This window comes from Peromyscus leucopus, unplaced genomic scaffold, assembly GCF_004664715.2.
Source record: "Peromyscus leucopus breed LL Stock unplaced genomic scaffold, UCI_PerLeu_2.1 scaffold_67, whole genome shotgun sequence".
Lineage (NCBI taxonomy): Eukaryota > Metazoa > Chordata > Mammalia > Rodentia > Cricetidae > Peromyscus > Peromyscus leucopus.
Genome location: NW_023505585.1, coordinates 161,309 through 183,397, shown reverse-complemented (window position 1 = coordinate 183,397; position 22,089 = coordinate 161,309). Strand labels below are relative to the sequence as shown.

At 40.2% G+C, this 22,089-nt stretch overlaps 1 pseudogene; it reads left to right on the top strand.

Moving 5' to 3' along the window:
* The window catches only part of LOC114707912, an 83,508-nt pseudogene that overhangs the window by 27,960 nt on the left and 33,459 nt on the right, over window positions 1-22,089 (top strand).

Sequence of the window (22,089 nt, the reverse complement as noted above, 5' to 3'; positions counted from 1 at the left end):
GGAGTCACTGGGCTCTTCATTTAATGACCTATGGCCTCTGGGGGTCAGATTATCCACATCTGCAGGATACCACAGTTCAACTCCTTATTTTTCAGTTAGTTTACCAAGGATCAGCTTTCCTTGAGAAACTTTTCATAGATCCTTAGTTTTGGCTGACCTCCCCGGCAACCCTCTCCTCTGTTTCCTTATTTCCTTCTTAAAACTTTTCTGTTCCCTAGTATTTCCCTGCCACCCTCATAGCACATGTATTCTAACACTCCCCTTCTGAGATTGCTTGTTATTTATTTTTAAATTTCATTATCTTTTGAGGCAGGAACTTGTTTTGCAGCCCTAGCTGGTTTAGAATTTGCTTTGTAGATCTGCCTGTCTCTTGCTTCCCAAGCTTTGGGATTAAAGGTCTATGCTACCATGCCTGGCTGAAATTGCTTTTGATCATCAAATAATTTCATTAATAAGAGTATTGGAAATTAGAACCAAGTTTTTGAGAATAGGGAGAAGTATTATAGAGGTGAAAAACCTTCAACATCCTTAGCTATTGGCAAAATGCACTTATAACCGCTTTGAGATTCTATCTCCTCCAGTCAGAATGGCTATCATCAAGGAAGCAAATGATGGAGCTGGAGAGATTGCTCAGAGATTTATGAGCACTGGCTGTATTCTTTCCTGAGGATCCAGGTTCAATTCCCAGCCCCCACATGGCAGCTCACAACTGTAACTCCAGTTCCAGAGGATCTGACATCTTTTTCTGGCCCCCACGGCACTAGGCACAGACGTACATACAGGCAAAACACTCATACACATAAAATAAAATTAAAGAATAAAAGAAAGACAAGTAACAAATGCTGGCAAGGATATGGGACAGGGCTCGTGGAAATGTGAACTTGTGCATCGGTTATGGAAATTCCCAAAAAGCTAAGACTACTGCTATGTGTATTTGCCTGTCTATGTTCATTGCTGCACTATTTCAAATAGTCAGAAAATGAAGGCAGCTTAGATGACTATCAACAGGTAGCCAATCTAGAAAATGACCCACAGAATTTTATTCTTGAAATCAAGACATTTGCAGGGAAATGGGTGCATCTGAAAATCATGTTAATTGTAATAAACCAGATTCAAAGAGACCCACATTTTCTCTCCTATGGAACCTACATTCAAAGATCTCTCCCCTTCCTTCCATCTCTCTCTCCCTCCTGTGTTTGTGTACATGTATACATGTGAATGGCAGTCACATAACTAGAAAGAGGGTCATGAGAGGAGATGAAGATATCTTAGGAGATGGGAACTAGGGAAATGGAATACGAGTAATATAGCATAACTTGGGACTAATTAGGAAAAGAAAGAGAACCCAACTGGAGGGTACTGGACATGGGAGAGGATGGGGAGAGGGAATGAGTGAGAACAAAGTATAATGAGGTATGTGTAGATGCTGTGATGAAACCCATTACATTGTGTGCTACCTTAAAATAGTAATAAGGGGAAAAACCTGTACTGGTACTTAATGAAACAAAAACAAGTTACTTTTATATTTCACCCCCTTCTCTCTCCTTTTTGGCCTTCTGGTAATTGTTTTCAGAAGTGACTGAAAAGGTACCTGGCTGACATTGAGCCCTTTATCTTATTTGTGAAGCATTAAAGAAGAAATGCCTTCAATTCAGAACTGAATGCTTAGGAAGCCTCACAATAAAAGTCATGAAAGTTGTCTCTTCCTAAGTCATTTTTGAAAGTTAGATGAGGTATTATATGAGAAGTTTATTGTGTAGTGTTTGAGAGTGTTTCCCGAATCCTCCAGTGTTTGTACAACTGTACTCAAGTATTTTCAGTTTCTTTCTAGTGAAATTACTTCCTTTGCAATTAATCTTTTCTCTCTCTTCTCTCTTCTCTCTTCTCTCTTCTCTTCTCTTCTCTTCTCTCTCTCTCTTCTCTTCTCTTCTCTTCTCTTCTCTCTACTCTTCTCTCTCTCTCTCTCTCTCTCTCTCTCTCTCTCTCTCTTCTTTCTCTTCTCCTGCCTTTGCTTCTTGAGTGCTGGGTTTAAAGGTATGTTCTACCATCCCTGACCCACAACTGTTGTTCTAGTGAAGATAAATCAATAGGACCAATCAAAAACTCTAAAAATTTGGGATTTATGAAAATAATTTCTAATTCTGGAGTTGGTAGATTCTGTAGTTTTCTTAGCATATACTTCCCTGAGGTATACATGATGAAATGGTTTTTGTAATCAGTCATCCCACATTGTTACCTTGAAGTGTACATGAAGAGTATATGACGTCTACTTTCACAGAAGACTTTTTGCACAATAATTGCTAGCCCTATGTTGTATTAGATCAGGAGATTTCATCATCCTAAATCACTGCACTGTTGTGTCCTTTGACCTGTGGCTTCCTATCTTCTTTCTCCTTCCCATTTCCTGAAAACTACATTCTCTGTTTCTCTCTGTGTTTGTTTAATTAGATTGTATTAGTAAGTGAATTCATACAGTATTCAACTTCCAGCGCCTGCTTTTTTTCCTTAAGCCAGACATCTCCCAGATTTATCTGTTCATTTATGTTTGACAAATAACAAGATTTATTCGGGGATTCTCTTAGTTATGTCTCTATCTTGGCTAGGGTGAGAGATGCTGCAGTGAGCATAGGCTATCTTCACGAGGAGCTTATTGCATTTACTTTGGTTATACCAAAAAATGAAGTTGCTGGATCATGTAGTGTAGTTTTATTTTTAAATTTTTTGAGAAAGCTCTCTATCATTTCAGTAATGGCCGCACAGGTCCTCCAGCAGCATTCTCTGTTCTCCACACCCATGTTAACACTTGCCACTTGTCTTTTTATAGCTATCCTAACAGGTGCATGGTGCTATCTTTCTGGGGTTTTAATTAGCTTTTCCCTGATGGTTAGTGAGGTATTTGAATGTCTAAGTATGTGCGTTTGTCATTTTCCATGAAGGAGGGTGGTGCTTAATTCTTTGGCCATTTTTGAAATTAGTTTATTCGGTTTTTACTCTCAAGCTATGAATATTCCTCATGTGCCTTGAATAGTAACTCCTCAGTTTTATGTTTTAAGATGAATTCCTGGGCTTTTCTGTGTTAGCACACAGTTTCCAAGTTTTCTGATGTCACTTTCACCTGGTTGGTCTGAAGGAGAAACTTGCTAAGGACTCAGTGAATAACATGAGTGTTCTGGGCAGATGTTTCTAAACTACTTGGAATCCAGAAGGGTTAACAAGTATTCTAGAAGATTCAAGCGTTTTCAGACTTAGTAATTTTACTTTAAGAATTAGTCATAATGCTGGGGGTAGTGGCTCGTACTTGGGATCTCAGCATTGGGGAAGCTGAGGCAGCCTGGACTATAATCAGTTCTAGGCTAGCTTGTGTTACAGAGTTAGACCATCTCAAAACTAAAACAACAAAAACGTGCTTCTCAGGTGACCCTTTCACTCTCTGTCCTTTTCCAGCGTCCTGAGGTTAGCATTATACTTCTCCAGTGGAGCCCATGACTTCTGATCAGGACACTAAAGTTGTGGCTGAACCGCAGGCACAGCGAGTCCAGGAGGGCAAGGATAGCTCTCATCTGGTAGGTGTTGTTGGGGGGTAGGCGGGGGAGGGAGACCACGGCATCCATTTCTTTTTCTGATCTAGAACTCTACATTGGATGTAAGAAGATTGTTAGAACAAGTATATCAAATAATAACAGTTTTACAGAGGCAAAAGGACTTCTTATTTATCCAGTGTTCCTGACTGAGATCCCTACATTAAGAGAAGCACATTTGCTGGGCGGTGGTGGCGCACGCCTTTAATCCCAGCACTTGGGAGGCAGAGGCAGGTGGATCTCTGAATTCAAGGCCAGCCTGGGCTACAAAGTGAGTTCCAGGAAAGGCTCCAAAGCTACACAGAGAAACCCTGTCTCGAAAAACAGAGAAGAGAGAGAGAGGAGAGAAACAGAGAGAGAGAGAGAAACAGAGAGAGAGAAACAGAGAGAGACATTTATTTAGCAGTTAGAGGTAAAGACCTACAAAGCAAACTGTGCTCCATCTGATAACAGATGCATACTTGTATAAAGATGGTGTGATACGATGGTATTAACATGAACTTAGGCCTGCTCAGGTTTGTCTTGGCATCTGTGTGTGACATTGCTGTCTCTAGTAAGAGACTGGACACTCTCTGGAATGAGGGCCTTGGGACCTATTTTCAAAGGAAAGTCAGCTTGTTTTATGGTGTACTTAAGAAAGTAGTGAAAGATACTCTGCAACTCCCTCAAACAGCAAGCTCTAATATTTCAGACTGAACTCTGTCCTTCTGAAACTGTGTGTAGCTTTAGTAGCAGAAACTAAAAGTACTGGGTCAGTAGTTCTCAGCCTTCCTCCTAAAGCTGGGACCCCCTAATATCCTCATGTTGTGGTGATCCCCCAACCATAAAATTTTTTCATTGCTACTTCATAACTATAATTTTGCTGCTATTATGAATCATGGATATGCCACCCCAAAGGATCATGACTCATAGGTTAAGAACCACTGTACTACTAGGTGATACAGAAAAAAAAGACGCCTGTGACTTTAGGTACTTAAAGATTTGTATCAAGAAAATGCAATTTGGGGCCAGTAAGTGAGTAAAAGCAGTTGTCACATAAGCCCAACAATCTGAATTAGATTCCCATATTCCACAATGGAAGGAAAGAAGCAATTCATGAAAGTTGTTCTTTGACTTCATATGCACACTGTGACACCCACCCACCCCCACACATGTTGTAAACATATCTTAACACACAAATAATAATAAATAATAAAAGAAAATGTGGGCTGTAGACATGACTCCATAGTTAAGAGTACTTGTTGCCCTTGCAGGGGACCTGGGTTTGGTTCCCAGCATCAACATCATGACTTAAAACCATCTATAACTCCAGTTCCAAGGATCTGACCCATCTTCTGACCTCCATTGGTACCAGGCATGCATGTGGTACATAGACATCCATGCATGCAAATCACCCAGATGCACATAAAATAGCTTTAAAACTAAACAGCTTACTAACATCACAGGCATTATAGTAAAGTATATTTGAAGAGTTAATTAGGATTTTATTATATTTTTGTTTTGGCTACCTTTGAATTTTAATCCTGGATTAGAAGGATGGATCAATGTTTAAGAGTCCCCAGCACCCACCCTAGGTGACTCATAGCCTCTTGTAACTGCAGCTTCAGGCCATCCAGTGGCCCCTGAGGGCACCTTCACACAAGTGCAAATACATACATGAGTGTATATATAAATAATCTTTTAAAACTTAATCCTAGCTGGTGGTGATGGCACACCTTTGATCCCAGCACTCAGGAGGCACAGGCAGGTGAATTCGATCTCTGTGAATTTGAGGCCAGCCTGGTGGTCTACAGAGTGAGTTCCAGAACACTTAGGGCTACACAGAGAAACCCTGTCTCAAAAAACCTAAACAAAAATAAAAACCAAAAAAGAAATTGAATCCTGTGAAGCAATAATATTGAAGTTTCTAAGTAGTATTGGGAAAAGTAGCTTTTTAAAATCACCCCAGTTGAAACTACCAGAAATTTACCTAAAACTTCTAAAATTTATACATTTCAAGGCTCTTCTGTTCCTGAATGTACTTATTCATAAATTTCCTTTGCTATATAAAAACATGCATTCTTTTAAAAATGAGTTTGGCTTTACTTAATTACTATGGTTTGAAATTATGTTTTCTTTATGTTAGAATGATGGAGTTTTTGATGCTTTCAATTTTACAGATGAATGGTCCTATATCGCAAACCACTTCTCAAACAAGCTCCATCCCAGCTTTGACTCAGGTAATTCATTTTCTAGATTTATCACAGATTGAGCCACAGCCAAGAGTACCAGATATAGCATGATCCCAAATATGTATTGTTAAAAAAAACTTAGAAAAATGTAGATGTTTCTCAAAAGGAGGACCCATTTGACACTGTGCTCTGAGTGTGTTGTGTTGATATTGTCTCTTTTTCACATGGAAGTGTCAGATATATTAATTTATTCTCAGGTATTCATGATAGTGTTTCTCAGTTCATCTGAATTCTGTTAATTGTGTGTGTAATGACTAGCTTTACATTTTGATGATTGTTTTTAGAGTATACAAGTCAAATCCTAAGTAGTAAGAGAATAAGGAAATAGCTGAATATATATAGCTCTGTTGATGGAGGATTTGCCTCCCTTGTAGGGAGAGATCCTCAGTACTGTATCAACTGGGTGTGCTTGCCAGTGACTGTCATCCTAGCAGAAGAGGCAAGAAGCAAGGGTTCAGGTTCTAAATCCTACTACCTTCCTGCAGCCAAGTTGCTTCAGTGTTCTTAGTGGAACTACTTTGGCCTCAGGCCCATTTTCTGTTGTAATGATTCTGTTGCATTTCAACATAAATGAGCCAAGATGCTGTTTGAGAAAGATGTGTAAGGACAAGTAATATTAGTGGAAGTGCTTGTTTTTCTGGGAAGTGCCATGTCTTTTCTAATTGTGATATGGAAATTTGATTCTTTCTTATGCACTAAACTATAGACAACTCAATAAAACCTGAATTATTTCATAATGATCTTAAGCATTTCATTACATTTAATTATTCCTTATATGTATATGTACACACACATGTCTGCACATGTTATAGCGTGTATGTAGATGTCAGAGGACAAATTAGGGGAGTCAGTTCTCCTTTCACAGTGTTAGTCCCAAGGATCAAACTTGGATTGTCAGGCTTGGCAGCCAGTGCCTTTACTTACTAAACCATCTTACTGGCCCAATTAGAAACAATCCTTTAAAACTACTTAAAGATAACAAGATAAGAGAACTTAACTAAAGGAACTGTCTTGGATGTAGCTCAGTGGAGAGTGCTTACTTAGCTTATGCAAGGCTATGGTTTAACCTCCTGCACTCCACCCTACTCATCAGCAAATTATGCCTTTTGATGATACTGTTTCTGAGTGAATGTTTAGATCAATTACTACATGTCTGCATATTGAATAAGTAGACTCACAGTCAGAAAGCTTGATGGTCTGAAAATAGCCAATACTTGCATTTGGTTTAAAAATGACAACTGCCTGCTTTTAGACCAGTATTTTACAGTTTAAATATTTTTAGCAGTATATAGTGCTTTTAGGAGATTTTTTTTTTTTTTGGTTTTTGAGACAGGGTTTCCCTATCTTTTTCTTGTCTTTCTCTTTCTTGACTGTCTTAGAACTCACTTTGTAGTCCAGGCTGGCCTCAAACTCAGAGATCTACCTGCCTCTGCCTCATGAGTGCTGGAATTAAAAAGATTAAACTTTTAAGTAGCTGTAGCATGTAAAATGTATTCTTATTATCGTGTTGTGTGTGTGTGTCTGTGTCTGTGTGTGTCTGTGTGGTGTGTGTCTGTGTGTCTGTGTATGTGTAAGTAAGAGTGCAAGTGTACCTGTGCCACAGCAAATATGTGCAGGTCGGACGTTCCATCAAGGCCTTGAACTCAAGTTCTCAGGTTTGCACAGCAAGCACCCTCGCCCACTGTGTCCCTGGCAGTCTAGTAGCTGTAAATGCTGAAGTTACTGGTGTTGTTTTTCTTTAAAGGGAATTCTTTGGTGGCCACTGTCTTATGAAATATAATCCAGGAGAGACTGAAACACTGAAAAAACAAAGACTAGAAGTTTGAAATTTCTTCTGGCTATGCTTATAACTTGAGTTGTTTTTAAGAATTAAGTTTATGAAAATAAGAAAAAAGCCACATGTATATTTCTACCCCTCTCCCCCACGCTGCTGTTCTGCACCTTTACATTCCATGTGCCGTTTGGATTTCAGCACAAGGAGTCTGATAAATGCCAGGCAGGGCTCTGTTGTCATTAGGATTTGGATTTGAGTGGCCATGTGATGCTGTGCAAGGAGTTATTTTTGGTACTGTGTGTTGGCTTCTTTTCAGAAACGATAGCAAGTTAGTGTGAGTTGTATTTGTAGAAGCTCAGAAAAGGACAAGCATTGTGATGTGAGTTTTTGAACTTTCGATATGGGCTGTTGCTTCAGCAAAGAATTAAGTAGTGACAATGACAATGAGAGAATTGGCCTGTTACAAAAATCTGTGGAAGAGAAGAAACCGGAGAACAAGATAAGTAAAACTTTATCTTCATTATTTGATACCTTGAAGGTGAGGAGCTTCACAATGTTGAAAATGGACCCAGCCGAGCACCCGCTGGTGTCACTGTGTGGACTAGAGTTTTACAAGGTCTAGGCACAAACAGGATCATAGATCAAAGCAGTCACTGAATTCTGATTCCTCTCCCACATATGAGTTCTTTTATGGGTCTGAAAATTTTAGATGAGGGTGACAAGAATTTAGATAATGTTGTTATTGAAGAGAATTCTGAGATTGTCAGTGACCCACTGTGTGTGAGTAGTGATGGACAGGCTTGTTCTGACGATGATCAGCCTTCCTCACATGTGCCCATGCCTTCTGACCAGCAGGAGGAAACTTTTGTAAGTGACCATCTGCAGTGTTACCTGGCCACTTGTAAAAACTCTTTAATAGAGAAAGAAAAAGTACTAAATGTTCGAATCAGTAGTTTTTAATGAGAATAACTCTGTAGATGTTTCTGCTGGAGAGTTGCAAAGTAAAAGCCATATTTGTGTTGGGTGACAAACCCTGTAAGAATTCAGATTTTACAGTATTGTGCTATAGATCTGGACTGCTTGAACATGGAAGAGGAACTGTACACTCCCATGTATGTAGCAGCTGCAGAAGAATGTCATCCAGCTGTCACTTACGAAGTTGTCCAAGTGGATTGGCCCTTAGATAACAGGGAAGAATATGCCGCCTCAGATGCCGTACAGAGGCAGGAGAGTTAAAGCTGCAGCATGAAGAACTGTTACCCCAGGATGTCCTATGCCCCTGTGAAACAAATGAAGCATGTATCGAGAAAAGTGAATGTAGTTCTGATATTTTGGTGGACCGTGATCCATCTGATGAAGCACACATCGGTGACCTGCAAGCTGAGTCTCTAAGGGCAAAAGTTTGTGCCAAATTCCCTAAAGATCACACAGAACATCGTACATTACATAATACTGGCCTACTCCCTGAATTAAATATTAACATAGGCAGTGACTCATTAAAGTGTCGAGTGCTAGATCTGAAGAAAGAGAGAGCAATGCTTCAGGAATAGGAAGTCAGGTGGATGATTCACTTGTTAATTTACTTAATGACATTTCATATTTGATGAATGGGTGAACCTGAGGCTATAACAGTTAGTACTGGCCAAAGTTTAAACTCTAAAATGGAAAGAGAGCCTGACTCTGAAAGTTATTAGAAGGCAATGATTATTTTCACATCAGTGTTAACAGGCCAGATAGGATTCTTTCCTTTGGTCTAGATAAGATTAATTTAAGCCCCCAAAGGCTAGTTTCAGAGCGCGTCAGGTAATGAGCATCTCCCAGTTCATGCTAATCTCAGAGAAGTTGCCTTGAGCAAACCTGCTGGCCCTCATCCTATACTCCAAGGGGAGCCAGTGCTAATGAAGGAGCATCACCTGGGGGATGGCAGTATGGAAACTGGAAGTGTCCAGCAGGCAAACAGAGGCGAGATATTCTTGTGTTCTGAAAATGGTTCCACTTATCAAGATGAAGATAGAAGGAGCATTTTAGAGACCAAGAGCCATTGCAAGAGAGAGTTGGAATGTTGGTATCAGGCAGACCTCTGTGTAGGTAGTAGGGCAGACAAGGCTCAGACAGAGGCCCATGATTTAACTCAAGTGGAATGTGAACCAGGCACAGAAGGGGTGGTCCAGAAGACAGATCTGCTGAAGCTTGAACTTTCACAAAGAATACCAAGTGACAAGTCTCATGATCACTCCAGATCTCTTCAGGGCCCAGAGAACACCCCCTGCATTCATTTTAACCTGTACTGATTCTGAATCAAGGGAAACAGTCTACATGATAACACAGGAGATAAAGGGCAATGTGAAGAGCTTAGTTGGTGCAGTATATAGCCAATCTAGTGGGCCCTATGTACTAGAAAAGGCGAAAAGGTACCACAGAAGGCTAATTATAGAGAGATCAGTGAGGAGGACATAGAAAATGCCAAGTCAGATGCTAAAACAATCTTCAGTGGGAAACAAGTGTTCTTAATGTAAAGTCGTGCCCAGTGGGAACACGGTAACTTGTATGGTTTCTGACAATAGCAGCAGATCCTGTTTGTGAAACTAATGAGATTGAAAATAGTTACAAAACTGATGGAGTGAATGAATACCCCGACCTTACTGTTGTGCCCCCTTTAAAACCACAGTCCAGTGTCACATGCCAAGGAGTGGGTTAATAGTGACAAAGGCCCAGAACTGCATTTCATTAACTCTGAATCAATTAAAGAAGTTTCTAATGCTGTTGGTAACAATGATCAGAATTGAGCAAACAAAAAGTAACATGCAAAGAAGAGAAAGAGAGACTTTGTTTGATAAAGACAGTATTGATCCTGACAGTATTGGCTGCTTAGGCCCCACGTCACATGAAAAGAAGAAAAACCCAGTCTACAGTTAAAGAATTCACTTTAAATGGAGAGAAACATTTTTCAGGAAACTCTGAGGCGACTTTAAAAAAAATAGCATTATGTGACACTTCTGAGGGGTGTTCCTCTTTTATTAATGTTGACTCAATGCAAGTGGATATACCTGCAGCTACTCCTGGTAATGCTCCCCAGGCAATTCCTGCCATCCCAGCAGATAATAAAGAATGTGCAGTGCCAAAGTGGTGACTGTGTTACATCACCTACAGAGGATATCCCAAATGTATCTGAAAATCCGCCAGAAATGGATTGGCACAGGATCCCGGAAGAATTCTATGCTCATTGTTTGAATAAATTTTCCTATTACCCGATGGGAGAGCTAGCAAGTCAGGCACTTTCGGAAGGACTGGCAGGTGGGTGTGATAGCTATCAAGTGGGCTATCTCTGGCTAACACAGCCACAGAAACATGACAGAAGATGCACAGACTTTTAGTGAGGATCTACACAGTAAACCCCGTACTTAGGAAATATTCATTTTCATTGGAACAGACCCCTTATCAGCTGCCAGTGTCAGAGGATGGTGTTGTTTGGGAGGATGCAGAATAGAGGTGGACAGTTTAGTAAGTATGCTGTGTCAGTGTTTGTTGTGTCATGCCCTGGCAGTCTTTCCCTTTTGATTATGTTTTATTACAATTAGTTAATTCTAGGTTGTAGGAAGTCTAAATGCTTTTGTAAGATTGTGAATGCATGAAGCATCAATCTAACCTTTTTCAAATGAGAAATATGTATTATTAATTGGTGTATTTAAAACAGAGTTTGTGTGTAAACTGTTGGTGCTGAAGCATGCCCTACTAATTACCCACACAGTGTTGTGCAGACCTTTTCATATGGATACTGTTTTGCTCAGTGTTCCTTAACCTTCGTAGAGGGGTTCTTGTTAGATGGACAGTGTGAGGAATTTCAGCAAGTATTTAAAGTCACCGACAGCATGTCACACTTACAGAATACAAATAACATTTCAAGTGTTTTCTTTTCTTTCTTTTTTTTTTTTTTTGTTTTTTTTGTTTTTTTGTTTTTCGAGACAGGGTTTCCCTGTGTAGCTTTGCGCCTTTCCTGGGACTCATTGGTAGCCCAGGCTGGCCTCGAACTCACAGAGATCCGCCTGGCTCTGCCTCCTGAGTGCTGGGATTAAAGGGCGTGCGCCCACCACGCCCCGGCGTGTTTTCTTTTTGTATTATGTCTAAGGCAGAAAAAATCTGCTACTTATAACTGGCCCTAAAATTTTAGTTTGAGTCAAAACCACTTGTGTCCTGACCTCAGTGGTTTGGAGGGAAGCTTTGCTGCTGATGTTGAACATCTTTCTAGAAGTTCTCTAATGAGTGCATATATTATGCAACAACAAGAAATCAACCTTGCTTATTATACAGATATATCGAAGCATTAGTAATGGAAGAACATATACTCATCCCTTTGTATCTGCAGGGATTGGTTCTAAGAACCTATGATACCAAATCATTAATGATAAAGTCCCTTTTGTGAGGTGCTACTGTATTTGCATAGAATCTATATGCATTCTCCTGCATACTTGTTATCATTCTAGAATACTTAAAATATCAAATATCATGTAAGAGCTATGGAAATAATTGTTTTTACTATGTTGTTTAGGGGAATAGCAAGAAAACATTGTATGTATTTAGTAGAGATACAGGGTTTTCCCCAAAATATTTTTGATATGTAACTTGTTGAATCTGTGGATATAAAACTTGTTGAATCTGTGGATACAAAAGACTGACCCAAAATAAGATGTTTTTTCTTTTTTCAGCAAGTAGGTTTTTTTGTTTGTTTGTTTTGTTTTTTGTAGTAGTTTTTATGAAATCATTAAGAAAAGCTATTGGTAATAGGAAGGAGATAGATTTCACTCAAATATTAAGGAAAGAGTTGTAAAATGGGAATCAACAAGTCATATAATTGAAAGAATTGCTTATTGGTCTTGTCTTGCCTGCCTTTCCTCCATGCCCAGATTATTTTTGCACCCACATTTGGGAATGTTACCCAGAAAAATTAACTTCACATTCGTTTTTCCCCTTAATAGTTGTAGAGGACAAAACTCTAAACAATTAATCTTTTAAGATAATATACAAAGACTTTTATTTAAATGTGTACAATTAGTAGCTATTGCTAACTGCTTGGTACATTTATGCAAAGTGAAGACTGAGTGCTGTCTTTATCCTTGTGGCTTTATGCAAGATGCATACTTTCTGTTTTAGATTGTCTTTTCAATTAGGAGATTATGTCCAAACAGTATGCTAATTTCTGGTATTACTGTGTTTAATGTGTTGCCTTAATTTTCAAAACTTATTTTCAAAATCTTGTTACAGACATTTTAAAACTAACTTTATATTGAGCTGCTGTATCTCTACTTTGCAGTTAAAGGGCCAGAGGTAACATTGGTGTGGCTCAGAAGTCAGGACAACTGCAGGAATACAGGCTTTCTTAAGGTGTTCCTAACTCTTTGCTCCAGTATCTCATCTATTTTTAGTTTCCCCATTTACTTTTTCTTCTCTGACATTCCTCTAGTTCCTATTCAGCAACCTGTGGTGAGACTATTCTATCTTACATCTGTAAAATACAAACTTGTGAGTCAGTACTTTTTTTTTAAATAAAGCATAGCATCAGAACCTTCGGTGGGATGCCTCATCCTTCAAAGAGAAGCAGTGTTGACTTTTATGTACAGTCACTTCAGAATGTGGTAGCCAAGGTCAATTTGCTTCTTTTTTGGAGGGGAGGGGTTTCGAGACAGGGTTTCTCTGTGTAGCTTTGGAGGCTGTCCTGGAACTGGTTCTGTAGACCAGGCTGGCCTCAAACTCAAAGGAGATCGCCTGCTCTGCCTCCCGAGTGGGTAGAATTAAAGCATGCACACCACACCACTCAGCTTGCTTCTGGCTTTAATGACTATTGCCAAACACACAAATTTTCAGGGAAAAAAAAAATTCTGGCTCAGCAGTGGTGGCTTTTGACTTTAATCCTAGCACTTGGGAGGCAAAGGCAGATGGATTTCAGTGAGTTTCAGGCAAGCCTGGTCTACAAGAGTGAGTTCCAGGACAGCTAGAGCTGTTACACAGAGAAAAACCCTATCTCGAAACTGAGAAAAGGGAAAAAAAAAATTCTGGCTTATAGAGCAAGGCAGATGAAACTAGAATTCTTATAATCCTTTACAAGTTTCATACACCACAAGCAAAACCCATGTTTCAAATAAATAATAGCAGGTTGGTCTTTAGTAAAAATATTTTCATGTGAATTTTGAGAAGTCAGTTCTTGAATGTTTTGTTTGCTGATATTAGAGCACAGTTTCTAACTACATCATTACCATTAGCAGATTATTCAACCTTTCTCATTCTTAGTTCTCCTGTGAAATGAGGGTGGTGGTGATACCTGCCTATTAGGCTTGATTTGATTGTAGTAGGAGTACAGGATACAGTGAGATCTCTGCTGTTAATTGTTATTACTGAATCCTAATCAACTCTTCAAATTTGTATATAGCAGTCCTCCTATCTGGCTTGGATGTAACCACTTAAGGAATAATGGTTTCTTTCCTTTTTTTAATTTTAATTTCTCTTTTTTTTTTGTTTGTTTGTTTTTGTTTTCTCTGTGTCACACTGGCCATCCTGTAACTTGTCCTGTAAACTAGGCTGGCCTTGAACTCAGAGATTTGCTTGCCTCTGCCTCCCAAGGACTGGGCTTACAGTGTGTGCTACACCACCCAGCAAATTTCTTACTTAAGATTTATTTACTTTATTATTCCATGTACATGAATGTTTTGCCTGCATGTATCTGTGCACCATGTACATGTCTGGTGCTAGGGAAGGTCAAAAGAGGTCTTCAGATCCCCTGGCACTGGAGTAACAGGTTGTGAGCCACCACATGGGTGCTGAAAATCAAACTCTGGTCCTCTGCAAGAGCAACATGTGCTCTTAACCATTGTACCAATTCTCCAGGTCCCCCCACTTAAAGATTTATTTATTTTATGTATATAGGTGTTTTCCTGAATGTATGCCTGTATCATGTGAGTGTAGTGTCTGAGGAGGCCAGAACAGAGTGTCAGATCCTTTGGAACTGAAGTTATTGTATATTATGATGTGTGAGTGTGTGTGTGTAAGTATGTGGTTGTTAGCTGCCAATGTGAGTACTGGGAATCAAGCCTGGATCTTCTGGAAGAGCAGCCTATACTTAACCACTGAGCCATCACTTCGGCATCTAAGATGTAATAATTTCTTAACAGTAGGGTCTGAGTCAATTGTAAGCTAAAACTATGTTACTTTATGGAAAATGCAAATTTCTTGTGCTATTACTCTGCTAAGTATTCACTCAGCATATTTCCCAAGCACCTTTCTACACCTTTCTACTATGTTCTGGATGCTGCTGGACATTAATGACACAGTGGTAAGCAAAGTGTGTCTGGTGTCTGCCACCTAAGAGTTATGTAGACCACAGACACAGTCCAGCTGTGGACACCGTGGAAGACTGACTATACCATGCTGTTAAAACTTTTGAGTGCTGCTTGTGGGCACGTCACAGCCTAGATGCCATGTAATTTGTCTTTACAAACTACAGAACATGTATTGTTCATGCTGGTCAGCTGCAAAAAGGTATAAAATGAAAACGATTAACATTAGTTGGTATTGAGAATTTTAAAAATGTATAGCATGTGCATATGACAAGAATCTGTTAATATATTGAAAGAAACTAAAATAGGAAAGGTTGATTTTGTGGTTTGGGGTACTGGGAAGAGAACTGGACCTAATCCAAAAGGTGATTTATATTGGTAGTCAAGAAGGAATGAGAATAAAAGAAATAATTAATAGGGTTCTGATGATAGTTTCATGAATTCAGCCTCATGAAAATTGTATACATTAAAATATGTGAGATTCTTTAAAAAGATGTAAGTTATACATACCTCAGTAAAGCTGTTAACACACACGTCCTCTGTGTGTGTTTGTGTATGTGTATAACAGGCAATGTCTTAGTCTCTTTAGCTTTGTAGGTGCTTATGCACCAACCATTGTGTTCTGATTGCTTAGCACAGTTTTCCATAGCCACATTTGTGAGTATGTAGGATGTACTTATTAGATGGGTATGTGAGAGAGAAGAGATGAGACTAACCCTTTACAGAAAAGCCAGATGCCAAAGATGAATTGGATGTTTAGTTGTGGTTGAAGAATCGGTGTTTTGTGCTTCCACTTACTCAGAGGAGAATTCTAGCTTTTTAAAAATACTTAACAAAATAAAAGAATTCCAGATGGGTACTCACTAGGCATTTGTTTTGTGGGCATGGTGTTTTAGTTATTGCCCAATGAGTGGTGGGAGCAGCAGGTCAGAGTTGCTTCTAGAGTATGAACATATAATCCTAGTCGACCCAGAAGCCTTCTGCTTGCAGTGTCAGAAACAGTTCCAGGGTTTTCACTGGTGGCTTCCCTTACCTGAGACAGTGTGGATTTAATTTACCTGTTTGTAATTACAAATCTGCATGCTTCCTTGATACAGCTCATTAATGGTGCTTCATGTGTTATGGAGTGCAGAATGAGCACTGTCTATGCGGAACCCAGGAGCAACACAGCCTGGCTAAGTTGCCATCTTAGAACACTTAAGTTTGAGGTACATCCAGGACTGGGACCCCTTGTCCCTTCTTGAGGAGGCTCTACTTCATGGTACCATGGCTGGTGGTGTAATTGAAAGGCACGTGGTTTGTTGAAGAAGTGCAATGGCAAATTGCAGTTAATATTTGAGAAAAAAAAAACTATCATTGGCATGTTTTATTTTTCATTGAGTTGGGGAAACATTTAGGGTTTGTAAGCAGAGAAAGCTAGGTTTTTATGTCAGGAAAAAAAGCCATGGAAATGGAAAGTAGCCACTTAGTGAGGGGATATTGTAAGTTGTAAAGTGCATGAGCAGAGGCTGTAATCCCAAAGGAAATCCAAGGATATGCTAGACATACTGACTGAAGGACAGAGGTGCTGAGGTGCTAGAAACAGCAAGCAGCTGATGTGTCTGGAATTGAACAAGACCTAAGAGGGGGTCATCCTGTAAGAGTGCTGTGATACTCCGAACTGGAAACCTTTGGATGAGGTCTCCAGCATCTGAGCATTGGGTGCTATTGTTATTGTAACGTGTGAGTTAATGATTTAATGAGCACTCAATGTGTACCATCCTTCGTGCTGAGTAACTTAAGCCAGTAACTTTATCATTTTATTTTTTAGATTATGAATATCTGAATTTCTTTCTTTTTTAAAGTACCAGCAAATAAAAAACTTCATGCAGATTTAACCAGAGCCTAGGTCTATAAACCTGAGTGAACTGCTCTACAGTTAGAATTGCCATTCTGACCCTGTGGAGCTTCACATTGGATTTTACACTTTCACTACCAAATATACTTTTATGCAGTTATCCACCACCAAAAAATGAAAAATTCCGCCAGGTGTTGTGGCACATGCCTTTAGTCCCAGTACTTGGGAGGCTGAGGCAGGCAGATCTCTGAGTTCAAAGACAGCCTGGTCCACAGATTGAGTTCCAGGGCAGCCAGGAGTACACAGAGAAACCCTGTCTCGAAAAAACTAAAAAAAAAAAAAAAGAAAGAAAGAAAAGAAAGAAAAGAAGAGAAAAGAAAAGGAAAATTTCTGTTTACTTTAAAAAGTGAGACCAGCCGAAGTCATTTCCAGGTGATGTTTATAGAGATTAAATAACTACACAGCTGTTAGTGGGTGTTGGCCTCAAGCCCCAGTGGTGTTAGCACAGGTGAGAGCCTACACTAGAAGTGTCAGCATCACCTGCAGCCCCTGTAGTAGCTCAGGGGAGTTGTTCTGAAGCTGCTGCCACCCCGGCTCTCAGGAATGGGAGCGAGTAGCCCTGCTGAGAGTGTAAGGTGTTCTCCTGCCGTAGTGGATGCTCTGGCTTTCTCCTGTGCTTCAGGAGCTCTAGCTGCTGCTAGAAGGAGCTTTAATGTTTCTGTCTCTTGTTTATGTGCTTGGAACTTTATAATTAAAATGTTTTCCTCTACATTGTATTGAATTTGTAAATCTATAAATTGGGATTTGTGCTAGGTCACACAGGAAATCACTGGTTTATACAGTTGTGAGATTGAACTGGTGAAATGAAGGAGTCTGTCTGTCATTTGCAGTGCGTAACAGCTTTGTGCTTAGAAGAAACTGTAAGAGTGACTTAGGTGGAGCTCTGACTACATCAGCTTTGTGTCTTTTTGAGCCTCATTTTCATCCAAAGGTGTGTGTGAATAGCTAGGCTTGGCCTTTTAATCCTATGTTCTCACATTAATTTAGGTTTTTTGTTTTTGTTTTTTTGTTTGTTTGTTTTGTTTTTTTACTAGAACCTAACAAAGCAGCATTTGGTTGAATTTAGGATACATATATGTGTGTGTATGAACATTTTTCTAGGTCCCAACAACTAAGGTTTCAGAGCTAAACCCTAATGCGAAAGTATGGGGGACTCATATGTTACATTTGGAAGCGAGTAGTGCAGCCGTCGGTGTGAATGCCTCGTGGGAGGAGGCCCCCGGCCATCCTGCAGACTGCGACCAGCAGGGTGAGTAGTGAGCCTGGTCGTAACCTGGAACAGCCTGCTTTTAAGTCTTAGCCTTCCTTAACATTTTAATCTGTCTTCTCCATTCACATTTGTGTCCTGGTTTGTGACAGTATTTAGAGCAGCGGCTCTCAACCTGTGGGTTGCCACCCCTTTGGGAGTCAGGAGCCAGCCTAAGACCATCAGAAAACACAGATACATAACAGTAGCAAAAATACAGTTATGAAGTAGCAATGATTAATTTTATGATTGGGGGTCACCACAACATGAGGAACTGTATTAAAGGATCACAGCATTAGGAAGGTTGAGGACCACTGAACTAGAGCCTTGGAAGCTTTTACAATCCAGTTAAAACTTTGAGTAACCACCAATGTAAGCTTTATTTTAAGGGAAAGTTGTTCTTCTAACACAGGCTTTTGGGATAAACTTGCAATTACAGGATTGGATACCAATGGCGATGGTGACAAAAGTCATGAGAATGCCGCACTGTCAGACTTAGAGGAGGCAGACCAGACAGACATGAGCACTCTGGCTCTGGATCATTCGGAATATGAACCTCTGCCTGAAAGTAATGATACGGGTAAGCCTACTTTATGGATTTGTTTTTACTTACTTCAGTTTTAAAAATGAGTTTCTTACTCTGTCTTTAAACAGTGTACTTTTCATTGCCTCCTTTTAATATTTCCTTGAAACTGATCAATTCAGAAATGAGACCCTAGAGGGGAAGGTGTGCTGGCTGGAGATTATCAGTTAGCTTTGGAGACAGGTGGCTTCAAGTTAGGAGAAGCACAAGGTTGTTGACAGGGCGGGTGAAGTGTTAAGATGGACAGAGATAGAGAATTAGTGCTGGAACTGAGGGTTAGACATGTTGGGCGGGCCGAGTGTTAGTTACCGAGATTATACAGTGGTGGATGAAGCAATTGGAGCTTCACCGCTGAGTCTTGGAAGCCAGATGATTTGACCTGTGTCCTCTTTGTCAGTGCAGTGAGTGGCAGGAAGAAAGTAAGAAGCTTGGGGAAGGAAACCTATTGAACACACTTTTTCTCTTCTTTATTTTCTTTTTTTATTGTTGTACTGTGTAATTGCCTCAGGTTTTAAATCAAGTCCTGTCTCTTCAGTCTGCATTGCTCACTGTCAGCTTTTGGAAGTATAGGGAAGCATTGTCTTAGTGAGCAGGAAATGGAGTTGGCCGACCCGAAGATGCCAGTGTGAGACAGTGATCCACAGAAACCACATTTAGTTTAAGACTATCAGATACGACACAATTCAGCATTATCACTTAAATGGGAAATGTGTTTTATAAGCACCAGGTTTGTTTTAAACTATGTTAGAGCCTACTGCTTTAAATCTGTGGTCAATTGGCATGGGAAAGCTTGCCCACCCCTCACCACGGAGAGAGCTGGCTCCGCCCCTTGCCTGAGAGAAGTGGGTCCCAATGGTCTGGATTAATGAACTCAGCTGCCGCTAAGGCACACATCCAGGGCACACCCCAACATCTACTCCATCTGTGACCTGCTGGAGTGTGTGAAGGGACTGATCATAGCTGCAGGATAGCCATGATTCCGGCAACAGCGAGCTATCGGAGAGGAATGTCAGTGGGGGGGGGGGGGCAGTATTGATGGTGTGCCAAGGCCAGAGGCCTCGAGGTTGACCAATAGCTCTTTACACAGTGAACATTTTCAAGTAAAGCTGTTTGGACAGAGGGATGTACTGTATGATGCACAGCAGCTCCCAATGCCACTAGGATGAAGAGGTGGGAAAGACAGAGGAGCGAAGTGTTTTTCTTTTCTTTATTATTATTTATCTTTTTTTTTTGGTTGGGTTGTTGTTTTTTTTTTTTTTTTTTTGGTTTTTTGAGACAGGGTTTCTCTGTGTAGTTTTTTTTTTTTTTTTTTGGTTTTTCGAGACAGGGTTTCTCTGTGTAGCTTTGCGCCTTTCCTGGAGCTCACTTGGTAGCCCAGGCTGGCCTTGAACTCACAGAGATCCACCTGGCTTGCTTCCCGAGTGCTGAGATTAAAGGCCTGTGCCACCACTGCCCTATTATTATTTATCTTACTTTTATTACTTTTTGGCTTTCTTTCTCGGGGGCGCTGCAAGTGGGAGGGACAGATTCAGAGGGACTGGGAGATGAGTAGGATTGGGGTGAATTTCCAATTCAAAAAAAATAATCATAAAGAAAATTTTTTTTTTTTTTTTTGGTTTTTCAAGACAGTTTCTCTGTGTAGCTTTGCACCTTTCCTGAAACTCACTCTGTTAGCCCAGGCTGGCCTTGAACTCACAGGCCTGCCTCTGCTCCCGAATGGCGTGCGCCACTACCACCCAACAATAAGTAATATTTTAATTGTGAAAAAAAATCTGTAGTCAAATGAATAAGGCAAGAACTTATAAAAGAAAAACAAATCACATTGCTTTCTGGCAAGTATGAATTAGCCTTGAATTGAAGTGATTTAAACCTCCATATAAGCAAGGGTTCACTAGCATGTAGCAATTTGATTTGATCAGCTCCTCCTTGTTAACCCACCACTAATTGGTTAATGCCTCGGAAATGACAAACATTGGGATAAACCAGAGTGACGGGTGAGGTTGACTTTTTGATGGCAAAACAAGGGAATGCTGGACTTTTAAAGTACATTTCAAAAAAGAATAACAGGTGGGGATCCTAATAGTAAAATCAAAAGCATCAAAGATAATTTAAACTTTGGACTGTATCTAAATCTCGAACTGGGAACAGAAATTATGCAAAAGATACAAAATAGGTAGTATCAAAAAATAAAATAACGTGTTAAATATCTGAAAGTCTAAATTCAAAAGAAGTTGGTTCTTTGTAAAAGGAGTAGTTAAAGCTATTCTTTGAAGAAAAAAACAGGAAGACTTGAATTCTCTTTGGAAGCCAGGGTATGTGCCTATGTGAAATGCTCATAGGTAGTGGGAAAGCGATTCCTTGTCTCCAGTCGTGTTTCTGGTATGATCTACAAAACCTAGTCAGTCTGTAAAATGCTGATATGTGCACTGGATTCGACCCCAGCACTGTGGAGGGAAGGAAATGAAGGGAAGGGTAAGGAGAAAGGAACGGTGAAGCTCTCTCCACTGCAGTGGGTCAGCAGTTCCCAGGAGCTCAGCCAGCCATTACCCTTTTGTCACCCTCTCCTCTCAAACTCTTCTTCCCAGTGACCCTTCTGACCATGATGTCTAATCTGCTGGGTTTGATTAGGGTCACTTCCTGAACATGAGTTAAGGCTTGTCACTGGGACATTGGTAGCTTCTCTGAAGAAAATAGCCCCTCTCCCACCACCTCTGGTTTTGTTGTTGTTTTCTTAGAGACAGGGTTTCTCTATGTAGTTTTGGAGCCTTTCCTGACTCTCGCTCTGTAGACCAGGCTGACCTCCAACTCAGAGATCCGCCTGGCTCTGCCTCCCGAGTGCTGGGATTAAAGGCATGTGCCACCATGCCCGGCAAGATTATACTTTTACCTTCCATCTTCTGTTATGTAATCTGACCCTTGGAAGAGGTGCTATAGCTGTCCTATTTAGGGACAGGGATTCCACAGTCACTTACTCGCCACACTTTTATCAGTTTTCGGGAAAGGTGTTACTTTTTTTGAAAAGTGGTTTTACATTCACAGCAGAACGGAACAGAAAGTCCGGTACTGTTTCCATATGTGCTAGCCCGGACACTGTGTAGCTTCCCACACTGTCAATACCACTCCCCAGAGTGTTGTGTTTTACAACTGATGAGCCTGTGTGGAAACATCCTTATCACCTAGTCCATGGTTTACAGTTTATATTAGGCTTACTTCTTGGTATTGTACATTGCTAGCACATAACAACATTTGTTGTCAGTATGTAACCTCATGGATAGTCCTACTGCCAAAGCAGTCAGCTGTGTTTTCTGAAACAACCCCTCTTCCCCAGCCCTGGGCAAGCACTGCTTTTGTTTGTTTTATTTTGTTACTTTGTCTCTGTAACCTTTTTTCAGGGTACCAGAGAGGAATCATTCACTGGGTAGCCTTTTCAGCCTGACCTCTTCTGCTTAGTAGTA